Source organism: Piliocolobus tephrosceles, chromosome 12 (assembly GCF_002776525.5).
Source record: "Piliocolobus tephrosceles isolate RC106 chromosome 12, ASM277652v3, whole genome shotgun sequence".
NCBI classification, from domain to species: Eukaryota; Metazoa; Chordata; class Mammalia; order Primates; family Cercopithecidae; genus Piliocolobus; species Piliocolobus tephrosceles.
The window spans coordinates 93347629-93361262 of NC_045445.1; the positions used below are offsets into that span (position 1 = coordinate 93347629).

The 13634-nt window shown below is 40.1% G+C and overlaps 1 long non-coding RNA gene across 1 annotated transcript in view; it reads left to right on the forward strand.

Moving 5' to 3' along the window:
* The first annotated feature begins 10293 nt into the window (after positions 1-10293).
* Positions 10294-13634, forward strand: part of LOC111535906 — a 13121-nt gene continuing 9780 nt past the window's right edge. Inside the window, exon 1 of the long non-coding RNA XR_002729602.1 lies at positions 10294-10953. This is a non-coding gene — a long non-coding RNA (uncharacterized LOC111535906). The remainder of the gene's footprint in view (positions 10954-13634) is intronic.

Consider the following 13634-nt stretch of genomic DNA (forward strand, 5'->3'; position numbering starts at 1 on the left):
AAACCAATTTATACACTAAAGTTGTCAAATGTTAGGAGACTCCTGTGTTCATTTATGAGCCTATTTGCATAGCATAGGGACTTGCAAGTTTTATGAAATGGGAGTAATAATATCTCCACCTGTGATTTGGGGTGGGAATCTCATTTTGGGTAGACATTTATTGAATTCAACTTTTTGCCAAGAAAGTTTGTCTCAAAGGAAACACAGTTTTCAGTGGGACTTATTAAAGAAATGTTGGATTACAGTCTCTTCAAAGGTAAGTATAGAAGCTGTATGTGTAAGGGTGACTTAAATCATATGTCACATTGCCTAGACTATTCAGACACTTAGAGAATATTCTCCTTGAATTAAAAAGGATGATTAAGAAAGAAGGATGCTCCTACTATAACTGTACCCTGACAGTTAAGTCACAGTTTAGTCTGTAGATATAAGCTGTTTACAGTGGTGACTATATATAATGGGGGAGAAGGAGGGAAGACAGCAGTAGCTTAAGCCTGTTGCTAAGAAATTTAATAAAGGCCCTGAAACTTGTAAATTAGTTGTCAATTCAATATAGCTCTGTTGAATAAATAGCCAATAGCATGTGGCTCTTCTCTTTGCCTCTGAAAATGCAATGAAAATACAGAGAAAAAGTTTTTCCTTCAAGGCTTTTTGCCTTGTGCCACTGTTGCTCCTTGGTTTCCCATGCATAATTGGTAAGTCCAGTTATTCAGTAATGTTTACAAATTAATTAACTTTGAATGATAGCTAAAAGATTATGAGGTAACCCAAGTGCAAATTACGTATGGGATAAGCTCAAGATGGATTAAAGGCTTAAGCAAAAGACCTAAAACCATAAAAACTTTAGAAGAAAAGCTAGGCAATACCATTTGGGACATAGGTATGGGCAAAGACTTCATGACTAAAACACCAAAAGCAATGACAACAAAAGCCAAAATTGACAAATGGGATCTAATTCAACGAAAGAGCTTCTGCACAGCAAAAGAAACTCTCATCAGAGTGAAAAGGCAACCTACAGAATGAGAGAAAATTTTTGGAATCTGTCCATCTGACAAAGGTCTAATATCCAGAATACATAACGAACTTAAACAAATGTACAAGAAAAAATCACACAACCCCCTCAAAAAGTGGGTGAAGAATATGAACACTTTTCAAAAGAAGACATTTATACAGCCAACAAACATATTAAAATAAGCTCATGGTCACTGGGCATTAGAGAAATGAAAATCAAAACCACAGTGTGATACCATCTCACGCCAGTTAGAATGACGATCATTCAGGAAGGGGAACATCACACACCAGGGCCTATTACGGGGAGGGGGGAGGGGGGAGGGATTGCATTGGGAGTTATACCTGATGTAAATGACGAGTTGATGGGTGCTGACGAGTTGATGGGTGCAGCACACCAACATGGCACAAGTATACATATGTAACAAACCTGTACTTTATGCACATGTACCCTAGAACTTAAAGTATAATAATCAAAAAAAAAAAAAAGAATGACGATCATTAAAAAGTCAGGAAACAACAGGTGCTGGAGAGGATGTGGAGAAATAGGAATGCTTTTACTCTGTTGGTGGGAGTTCAAATTAGTTCAACCACTGTGGAAGACAGTGTGGCGATTCCTCAAGGATCTAGAACTAGAATACCATTCGACCCAGCAATCCCATTACTGGGTATATACCCAAAGGATTATAAATCATTCTACTATAAAGACACATTCACACGTATGTTTATTGCAGCACTGTTCACAGCAGCAAAGACTTGGAACCAACCCAAATGCCCATCAATGATAGGCTGGATAAAGAAAATGTGGCACATATACACCATGGAATACTATGCAGCCATAAAAAAGATGAGTTCATGTTCTTTGCAGGCATGGATGATGTTGGAAATCATCACTCTCAGCAAACTAACACAAGAGCAGAAAACCAAACACTGCATGTTCTCACTCATAAGTAGGAGTTGAACAATAAGAACACTTGGACACAGGGAGGGGAACATCACACACTGGGGCCTGTCAGGGTGTGGGGGGCTAGGAGAGGATAGCATTAGGAGAAATACCTAAAGTAGATGACGGGTTGATGGGTGCAGCAAACCTCCACGGCACATGTATACCTATGTAACAAACCTGCAAGTTCTGCACATGTATCCCAGAACTTAAAGTATAATAATAATAAAAAAAAGAGTACCTAAAATGTACTGTCTTTAAAAATTTCTGGTGTACAATATTATTTTTGTAGTCCTCATGCTGTACATTACATCTCTAGACTTATTCATCCTACGTAACTGCAACTTCATACCCTTTAACCTACATCTCCTCATCTCTCCTCCTCCCTTCCCCCACTGCCTCTGGTAACCAACATTCTACTGTGTGTTTCTATGTATTATACTTTATCTTTTTCTAGATGCCACATATAACAGAGACAATGCAACATTCTTTTTTCTGTGTTTGTCTTATTTCACATAACATAATGTTTTCCATGTTCATCCACATTATTGCAAATAAAAAACCTCCTTTTTAAAGGCTGAATAATATTTCATTACTTGTGTGTGTATACGCATGCTACAATTATTTTATCTATTCATCTGTCAATGGACACTTAGGTTGATTTGATAACTTGGCTATTGTGAATAATCCTGTAATGAACATTGGGAGTGCAAACATCTCTGAGCTGCTGATTTCATTTTGTTTGTGTATATACAGAAGAGGGATTATTGATGGGTCATATGATAGTTCTGTGGATTGAAATAATTAATATTGATAAAATGTTAATGCTGCCTAAAGCAATGTACAGTTTCAATGCGGTCTTTACCAAAATTCCAATGGCATTTTTCTCACAAAATAAAAATAAACACTGTAATTACTACAGAACCACAAAGGGCCTGAAACTGAGGACAGTATATACACTAATTTTTTAAATCTGATGACCAAGACAGCTACTAAGTGACTAATGGGTGGGTAGCACATATAGTGTGGATAAGCTGGACAAACGGATGATTTGCATCCCAGGTGGAAGGGAGTGGGAATGTTCGAGATAGTATGAGATTTCAACATACTACTTAGAATGCACACAATTTAAAACAAATGAATTGTTTATTTCTGGAATTTTCTATTTAATAATTGTGTGTCACAGTTAACCGTGGGTAACTGAAACTGCTTAGAGTAAAATTGTGAGTCACAGGGCATTACTGTACCTAGGATTGGAATTACTGGAATATAAGGTAATTCTTTGTTTAACTTTTTGAGTAGCCATCATATTGTTTTCCACAGCAGCTGCACCACTTTACATTCCCACCAGCAATGCACAAGATTTCCAATTTCTCCATATCCTCACCAACACTTACTTTCCAATTTTTAAAATTATAACCAGCATAGTGAGTTTAAAGTGGTATTTCATTGTGGTCTTGATTTGCATTTCCCTTAATGAAAAATGATTTTGAGCATCTTTTTATATGTTTATTGGCAATGTGTATATCTCCTTTGGAGAAATGTTTATTCAAGTCCTTTGCCCATTTTTATATTGAGTTGCTTTTTGTTGCTGTTGGTGTTTTAGGGGTTCTTTATAATTTCTGAATATTAATTCCTTATCAGATATATGATTTGCAAATATTTCTCTCATTCTAGAGGTCATCTTTGCACTCTCTTGATAGTGTTCTTTGCTGCACAAAAGTTTTTAATTTTGATGAAGTCCAATGTATCTATTTTTTCCTTTGGTGTCATATCCAAGAAGCCATTGTAAAGTCCAATTACATGAAGCTTTTTTCTCATGTTTTGTTCTAAAAGTTTATTAGTTTTAGTTCTTATGTTTAGGCCTTTGATCCATTTTGTGTTGATTTTTGCATATAGTGTAAGGTAGAGGCCCAATTTCATTCTTTTGCATGGTGTTATCCAGTTTTCCCAGAACCATTTGTTAAAAAGGCAGTTCTTTCCAAAGTATTGACTTTTAAAGTTCACTTTAAGATGACTCTTTTACTTTCTCCATGTTGATGACTATTTTTCTTAAAATTTGTAAGAACACTTTATATATTAAAGACATTAACCTTCTGTTGCATTGCTGCAAAATTTTCACCCAATTTGTCTTTTGCCTTTTATTTTTACTTACAGTGTGTGTACTAGTTTGTTCTCACGCTACTGATAAAGACATATCTGAGACTGGGAAATTTACAGAAGAAAGAAGTTTAATGGATTTACAGTTCCCTGTGGCTGGGGAAGCCTAAAAATCATAGTGGAAGGCAAATAGGAGCAAGTCACATCTTACATGAATGGCAGCAGTCAAAAAGAGCTTGTGCAGGGAAACTCTCATTTTTAAAAACATCAGATCTCATGAGACTCATTCACTATCACGAGAAGAGTGCAGGAAAGACCTGCCCTCATAATTTAATCACCTGCCACCAGGTTCCTCCCACAACATGTGGGAATTATGCCAGTTACAATTGAGGATGAGATTTGGGTGGGGATACAGCCAAACCATATCAATATGTGGTAGAATGTTTAAATTTTGTCCATAAACAAATCTGCCACTTTGTGGATTTTGCTACTGGGAAAATGTTTTAAAATAGTATTCACATTCCAATATTTAAAAAAACATATTCTCCTCTGATCCTTTATAGTTTTTTTTAAAACATTGTTAATGGACTTCAGATATAAAAAAATGGATTAATGATAATCCTTGGTTCTTGACACACTATTATTGGCCTATTTATGTCATTTCTTTTTTAAATAATATAACAAATATATGTGAACCCATCACCCAGCCCAAAACCTAGTATATTACAAATAACTCATATCCACCTATGGTGTCTTTTCTATCCCATTCTCCTACCTCCCTAACAGAAGTATCCTGAGATTATATCAATACTTCCCTTGCCTTAAAAGGTTTTATCTTATATGTATGTATGAACAGACAATATACTGTTGACTTCTACTTGTTTTTGAACTTTATAAATTGATATTAAACCATATACTGTCTTCAAAGAATTGCTCTGTATTAAGATCTGTCCATTGTGTTGCATTAAATTGTAGTTAATTTTTACTTGAATAACTAATAGAAACAAGCCAGATGAACTGTGAGTATAAGAGTATATGAGTGAAAGAAAAGCATGTGTGATGGCCCTGGGATTAGAAAAAGCTTACCAAATTTGAGGAATTATAGAAAAGAAGGTCGGTGACTCTGGTGTCCTGAGGCCTGGAGGAAGAGTGACAGAAGACAAGTTAGGAGAAGCAGCCAAGGGACAGATCATACAAGGCCATGGTAAGGATGTAGACTTTTATCACAAGTGCATTGGAAGACATTATGCAGAGTAATGACATGATCTGGTGTGCAATTACTAAAGATTAATCTGGATACTTATAAACAGTTGATTGAGACAGGTGACAAAAATTCAATCTTGAGGTGTTGCAATTATTGTCCCCATTCGACAGATGTGAAAACCAAGGCTCAAAGAGGTTAAGTAACTTTCCTTGTATTACACAGCTACTACATGACAGAACCATGATATACACAAAGGTGGTATGACTTCAGAACTTGCTTTTTTAACAGTGGTACCACATATGGATCTAGAGTTTAATGGAGTTTGGTTTTGGGATATAAATTTAGGAATTCATCGGCTTATATTTACAGTCATAGGACTGTATGAGATCTCCTAGAGAGAGAATATAAATAGAAAAGAAAAGAAGTTTAAGGAGAAGCCCTAAGGTACTGTAATATTTAGATTTTGGTAGAAGAGGAGAAAAGAAGACTGAAAAGGAGCAGCCAGATTTTTCCCATAGAAGTTAAGAGAAAAAGGCTGCTTCAAGAAAGTAGCAGTGATCAACTACTCCAAATGTTGCTGAAAGGTACAGTGAGTTAAGGACTGAAAAGTAACTATTTGATTTAGCAACATGGAGGTAACTGGAGATCTTCAAAAGAGCCATTTCATTCATGAAGTCATGAAGAAGGAAGGCAGGTTGGAATGTGTTTAAGAGTAAATGGGTATTTCCAGGAAGTCTAAAGTCACCCCAGGAGATGGAAACCACAGGAAAATTTCAAACTAGAAGCTCCTTAAGGGGAAGAAATGAGCCATCTAACTTCATGTGCTTGGAACCTAGCAGTTTTTTTCTACGTAATGAGTGTGCAATAATTTATTTCTTGAACTCAACTGAATTAGATGTGGCTTCTGTTCCCATCCTTAGGGAATTACATTCTAGTTGGGTAGGTAACAAAAAAATATAGCATGAGTGGATTAGGTGTTTTCTGTAAATGCAATCCAGACTACATATTAAATGTGACCTCAAAATGGGTGTATAATCATGAAGCCAAAACCATTTTGTAAGATACCTGGAAAACCACTCTTGGACATTTAGGGATAATCAAGAGCTTTCAACTGTTGCCTTAGCCAGAGGATAAATACTATATTTAACTATGTACTCTTGCCATGAACTCTTAGTCATTTCTTCTTTAGCAAGTGTTGCAAACTAAAATGCAAACACAGGACAAACTGGTAACAAAAATAAGTGAAATGTTCAGGTGAGGGCTGTAATAAGCTGACAAGATCATGGCACATCTAGAGGGGCCAGGCACTGCTGATTTCCAACAGATTGACAGCACTCTGGAAAATAGGCTTAAGGATGAAAATACAGATTTTCATATATCCCTAAATTTTTCAATGTTGATAATTTATTCAATCAACACCTGCACAGGCACACTTGCACACATACATATACCTATACATTGCAGACAAACAAAATGTATCTGCTGGCCACATTTAACTTATGGACTGTTGGTTTGTAACCTGTACTGTATAGCAATTTCCACAATTTTCAGGGTTGTCTCAATTTCAACCCAGTCTTAGCTTGCCTGATGCCAAATGCTAAGCCCCTCTGCATCATCCTTGCAAATAACTCTGCCTTGATTCTCAGAAATAGTGTAAATGTTCTCTGATGCCAAAACTATCAGAGACTCCTATAACCCCCACAAGAAAAGTTTCCTAGCCCAAAGTACTTTAGTGGTCAGAGTCACTACTTTCTTAGCCATCTTCGTATATGCACAGAGGAGCTTGAGAGCAGTATATTGTCCCTCATGTTTCTGTGTAAAGAAGCTGAAACTCAGTGAGGTTATGTAACTTGCCTCAAGTCACACAGCTCGGCAGAGACAAATCTGGAACTGGAGTTCTTCTCATTCCAAATCCAGTCCTCTTTTACTACACTTCAATTGCCTTTCACATCTGGGGGTTTTGTTACTTTGCTACATGGCTGACTGAAGTCCCATGTGTAGTGCAGAGTTGAATTCAATTCAACATACCTGGAGTGCCTGTTATGTACAAAGCTATGTGGTAGTCACTGCAAAATATATGAAGATAAACAAGACTCAGGTCATACTCCCAAGGAGCTTATACAATTTGGAAAGATAACACAGAAACAACTATTTGTTATTGTTGTTGTTCCTGTTGTTGTTTGAGACGGAGTCCCACTCTGTTGCCCAGGCTGAAGTGCAATGGTACAATCTCAGTTCACTGCAACCTCCAGTTCCTGGGTTCAAGTGATTCTCTTACCTCAGCCTCCCGAGTAGCTGGGATTACAGGTGATGGCCACTATGCCTAATTTTTTTGTATTTTTAGTAGAGACGGCGTTTTGCCATGTTGGCCAGGCTGGTCTTGAACTCCTGACCTCAGGTGATCCGCCCGCCTTGGCCTCTCAAAGTGCTGGGATTACAGGCATGAGCCACTGAGTCCAGCCTACAATTAACACAATTTTTAAACAACATGGAAATAATGGAAACAGAAAAACCACGATTTGGGTTAGGTCTGGGTCAGCCTTGCTTTGCTCATTTTTTCATTCATTCATTCTTCCATTAACAAGTATTTATTGAGCACAAACTTTTTGTTAGACACATAGAAAGTATATGGCAACAATAAGAAGTGGACATTTGCTAGCATAAATAATAAAAGCAAAAAAAAAAGTTAGACATGGTGAAACTCCGTCTCTACTAAAAATACAAAAAATTAGCTGGGCATGGTGGTGGGCGCCTACAGTCTCATCTTCTCGGGAGGCTAAGGCAGGAGAATGTCGTGAACCCAGGAGGTAGAGCTTGCAGTGAGCCGAGATCACCCCACTGCACTCAAGCCTTGGCAACAGAGAGAGACTCTGTCTCAAAAAGAAAAAAAAGTTAGAGAAAGGGGAAATTTATTGAAAGAGTCCTTTCTTTGCCTATGGTCCACAGTGCTTAGCATTGTGCTGAGAATATAACCATGGTATCTGTCAAACCTCCCTATAATATTATGCTCAGGTATAAGTAGCAACCTAGTAAGAGTTGCTTGGCATTCATGGCTCAGAGGTCCAGAGATTTGGGCTGAGTAACCTCTATGAACAGGCAGATAGTTAAGGTTAGGACACAGTGGGTATAAGCAACCAATGACATGTTAATGACAGCTCCAGAAAACTCTGAAAAAAAAGATTGTCCTCCTAAGTTTTCTCTTGTTGAGACTAAATAGCCCTATATTCTTCTAGGGGTGAAGGAAAATGGCTGCTTCTTATGACCCTGTATCAAGGTCATAGTTGACAAAATTGCTTAAACCATCCTTCTTGCTTTACGTAACCAATGTCCTTAATTTTATTCTTCCCTTCATCTTTTTTTTTTTTTTTTTTTTTTTTTTTGAGACGGAGTCTTGCTCTGTCGCCCAGGCTGGAGTGCAGTGGCTGGATCTCAGTTCACTGCAAGCTCCGCCCCCCGGGTTTACGCCATTCTCCTGCCTCAGCCTCCCAAGTAGCTGGGACTACAGGCGCCACCTCACCCGGCTAGTTTCTTCCCTTCATCTTTAAATTAAGAACATGAGTCAACCATCAGCTATGAACTGCCAACCCTAGAAGCCAACCTGAAAGCACACTTCTACTATGTCACTGCTCCAATCGTGTTGCCAACTCAGCCCAGAGGCAAGATATTCAAGCAGATGTTCTAAGGAAGAATAAATAGGGAAAGTTGTTCATATCAGGTGTGTATTTCTTTCTTGCTTTCTTTTTTGGTTTGTTTATTGTTTACAAACAGATATCACCCAGATAAATCACTGGTGATATTGCCTTTAATTGTTCTTTCAACAAATTTTTATTGAGTCCCTACTATATGACACCCACTGTTCAGTATGCTGTGGATAGAGCAGTGAGCAAAACAGGTAATATCCCTGCTCTTTTTGAGCTTATACTCTAGTGGGAGATTTACTTTGTCACAGAAACAAACACAGATTAAATTGTGATCTGTGCTGTGATAAAAATAAAATGAGATGAGGTCATAGAGAGTGCCTGGATTGTGGGAGCTACCTTAATCTACATGATAAGGGAAAGCTTTCCTGACATGTGTACGATATTGGAGCCCACCATGGGCATAATCAGACAGAAGGAAAAGGAAGTGCAAAGGCCTTGAGGTGAAAGAGATCTTAATATATTGGAATGAAAAGGGAAGTCAGCATAGCTACAGCAATGTGAACAGGTGTTTACAAATCAAAGAGACAGGCAGGGGACAGGTCGATCTTGAAGGCCTTGTAGAGAATATAAGACAAGATATCTGGATGCTAACTGCAATGGGAAATGACTGAAAGATTTTAAACAGAGGTGCGACCTGGTCATATTTGCCTTTTAGAAAGACTGCTGGCTGTTAAACAGATTTTAGCGGGGCAGATGTGGAAGAAGGGACACCAGTGAGGGCACTCTTCTAGCCATCCATTTGGGAAATGGTGATGGCCAGGGCCAGGGTAGTAGTAGTGGAAAGGGCGAGAAATGGTCGGATGCTGAACATACTTTTAGGACAAAGCTAAAGGAATTTCCTCAATAATTGGATGAGACTTGTGAGTGTGAGAAGAATCAGGGATGGTGCCAAGATTTTTGGCCTAAGCAACCAGGTATTGTCATTAACTGAAAGGGGGAATGGCATTAAACATGATTTCTCATGGGTCATTCTGGAGTTCCAATTATACCTGTGGGATGGAACCTCAGGGCCCTTCTCTGACTTTGAGCTGCCTAGTTACGAGGTGGGGCGGTAGAAAGGGACTGCTGTTTGGGGTGAATTAGAGGCATAACGCAAATTTCTGGGAATCCCCACCCTCTCTCCCTTCCGCCTCCCCATTCTAGTCAAAAACATGGAGACTCACACAGATGAGAGACGGAGAAGACTGAGCATCCCAGGCTAGGCAGAAGGAAGAATCCCCAGAGACTCAGAGTTGTTGTAGCCACTTCAGTCCAAAGACTGCATGGGCGTGGGCGGCGCCAAGAGGGCGCCACAGAAACTTTCCTGGGGATCTGGCAGCCTAGGGAACCACTTTTACCGGAAACGAAGTAATGAAAAGAGTTGGGGTGGGGCGTGGCGGGGCCTGCCCCTGCCGGAAGAAGTTTGGGTGGAGCCAAGTATTCAAGCTCCAGGACAAAGGGGGAGGGGAGGCCGCCACTAGCAAACAACCTCAGCTTCATAAACCCAGCAGAAAGGTCCGGGGTATTGGTCGAAAGGACCACGATTCTGTCCGCCCGCCCAAGTGGGACGAACAACGAAGTTGTGCGATGGAGCTTTAAAGGGGCTGGTGATTGACAGAATGTGCAGTAGTGGATGGGGTGGAGCTGCTGGGTGGGGTCGAGACTGGCAGCTGAGAGATACCGAAAGGAAGAAAAAAGAAAACTATTGCCCTTGATATCGCTAATGCCGGGGGAGGGAAGCTAACTAGAAAGTAGGGAAAAGGAAGGTTTTAGCGCTCACCTAGACTCGTTCCCCTGGCTAACATTCTTCACACTCTTTTACCTTCCCTTGAGATAATTAAAATAGACTGTAAAGCGGCCTTAGTCGGTGCCCATTCCCCCTAACTCTTCACTCAACTACGTGTGTAGTCTGAGGGAGTGAGGACCCCGGGTCCACCAGCTCAATCCCGGCCCCGCCCCGTCGGCCCTGGTCCCGGAGCTGGGAGGAGAGGATGCCTTCGGAGGCGCAGAATCCGAAAGTAAGTCCCTTTTATTTTGCCTTACCAACTGGCACCTCCCATTCCACCTTCCTTTTATCACCCTCTCTGGGCGGCGAAATAGTCTCTTTCAAGGAAGACCTTTGAGGGTGGGGCAGAGTGGGGTTGGTAAGAAGGGGAAGGGAAGGGAGGTGGTGCTTTAGAACCTAGGGGAGCTGCCACGGGCGGGACAGGCGCGCTCAGTTCGATGGCTGTGTGGTTGGATCCTTGATATCTCCTCCAGGTATTAGAGCCTCGACTTCCTCCCTCTTGCCAGTCTTTCTTTTTTTCACCCTGCAGCAACCCTATCAGGTTGCCTGAAGCCTCTAGCTGTGAGCTAGGAGGGCTCCATCTTGCCTGGCTTCTTAAAGGGACAGTGTACTATTTAACTGAAAATTCAATTATGAGAAGAGTGGCAGCGCCTCTATGTTGGAAGGAATTTGTGCGGCGAGGACAGCTTTTTCTTACTCAGAACAGCTTCCAAACTTGATTCTCATATCCATTTGATTCTCAGGAGGTGCACCGTGGGCAGTGTTGCCAAGTCACACATTAGTTAACTGCAGCCAGTTGACTGCAGTTTTAGCTTAAAGGGAAAATTTCCGTTTTCTGAGAGGCGTCATGGCAGTGCAGGTATCTTGAACAAATTCATTCATTCTACAAATTTTATTGAATGTCAGGTGCATTGTCTGTGACTGATCACACTGCTGGGAGGTTTGTGTAAAATGTCAAGGCCATGCAGAGCGTTGTCAATGACTCCCTTTTTAACTGATTAGTAGTCTTCCCAGAATACGGAGATAAATATTGAATTTTATTCCAACATTTACCAAACATTTCTCACATGAATGGCTCAATGGTTCACTTTTATTGTCTTCCATTCAGTACCAGGTGTCTATACGCTCAAAGCCAAGTGACTGGGAATTCCAGCTAGAAGAAATAGGAACTCAAGTCAAAATGGCATGCAAAGAGGAAAGAGCAGGAAACTTCAGTAGGAAAGCTAATGCCGCTTTGGCGTTATCCATGTCCAGGAAGGGAGATTGCTTTGGGAAGGAGGGCTTCACCATCTCCCTTCCACTGTAAAAGAAGAGCTGGTGTGGCAGAAACTTGTTAGAAAGGGTCTCTCATGGACCAGTGACATCTCTTACATATTTGTCTCTCTTACGTTTCTGCACAGGGAGGGTGGAAGAACTGTGGATAGACCCTCATGATACTACACAGGTCGAAGAGATGAAAACATGTTTGAGGTTTTAGGGTTTGTAGCAGGATGAGCCACAGACAAAACCTCTCAGACACCAAGTTGTGGAAGGAAGGGCTTTATTCAGCTGGGAGCATCGGCAAGCTACTGCCTTAAAATTCGAGCTCCCCAAGTGCACAATTTCTGTCCCTTTTAAGTGCTCACAACACTAAAGATTTCACTTGAAAGCGTCGTGATTGCTTTGAGCAAGCAGGGGGTACATGACAGGGGCTGCATGCACCGGTGGTCTGAGAGAAATAGAACAGGGCAGGGAGTTTCACGGTGTTATTCTATACAATGTCTGGAATCTATGAATAACATCGATTTCTAAGTTATGAGTTGATTTTTAACTACTGGGTTTAGGCCAGGCAGGCCCAGGCCTGGTTTGGGGCCTGGCACCAGGCTGCCTGTCTTTGGTTTTACTTCTTTGTTTTTCTCTTAAAACAGGTACTGAGTATAAAACAATATAAAACAATATGAGAGGGTCTCTCTCTTTCCTCAGGTTCATATTTCACTCTGTAGGTTTTTGTTTGGTCAATGGAATGCCACAGTTCCCAGTGCTCTGCAATTTCCTTTGTTTTGAGTCCCTTCCTAGTTCTTACTCAGCGGTCCAGGGTAGGGAGCTGTGACAGAGAAAGGCATCGACACAAAATTACATTGTGTTATTATATTCATTCATTCATTTGTTCATTCATTTGACAATTACATACTGAGAATCTACTCTGTATCATCACCACACAAGACTCTAGGGAAAATATGCCTTCTTGGAGATTATGTTCTAATGAGGAGGTGTTGGTGGAGGGGACAAACAAAAAACAATAAACATATACGTTGAGTGAGGATAAGATGGGAGAAAGGCTACAGGGCATATGGAATTGGGATGATATTAAAGAATATATCTGAATGCAGTGAGAGAGCCAGCCATGAGAATACCTGAGGGAAGGGTGTTCTAGATAGAAGTAGCAAGTGCAAAGGCGTGGTATATTCAAAGAATAGTAAGAAAGTCAGTATCACTGGAGTGGAGAAGAGGAAGAGTGGCAGGATATAAGGTCAGTGAGACAGAGGGGGCTAGATCATATAGGAACTTTAAAGACTTTGACTTTTATTCTGAATGAGACAGGAAGTCGTTTGTAAAAGAAAGAATCATTCCATTTGAAATTGTATTGCATTAAAGAGAACAAATCTTGAATTATTTATCTTATACAATCCAGATGGATTATGTTTTATGTTTGGGATCTAATGCTTCTTTAAGAAAAACCTAGTAAACTTTTATTATCATTATTATTATTATTATTATTATTATTATTATTATTATTATACTTTAAGTTCTAGGGTACATGTGCATAACGTGCAGGTTTGTTACATATGTATACTTGTGCCATGTTGGTGTGCTGCACCCATGAACTTGTCAGCACCCATCAACTCGTCATTTACATCAGGTATAACTCCCAGT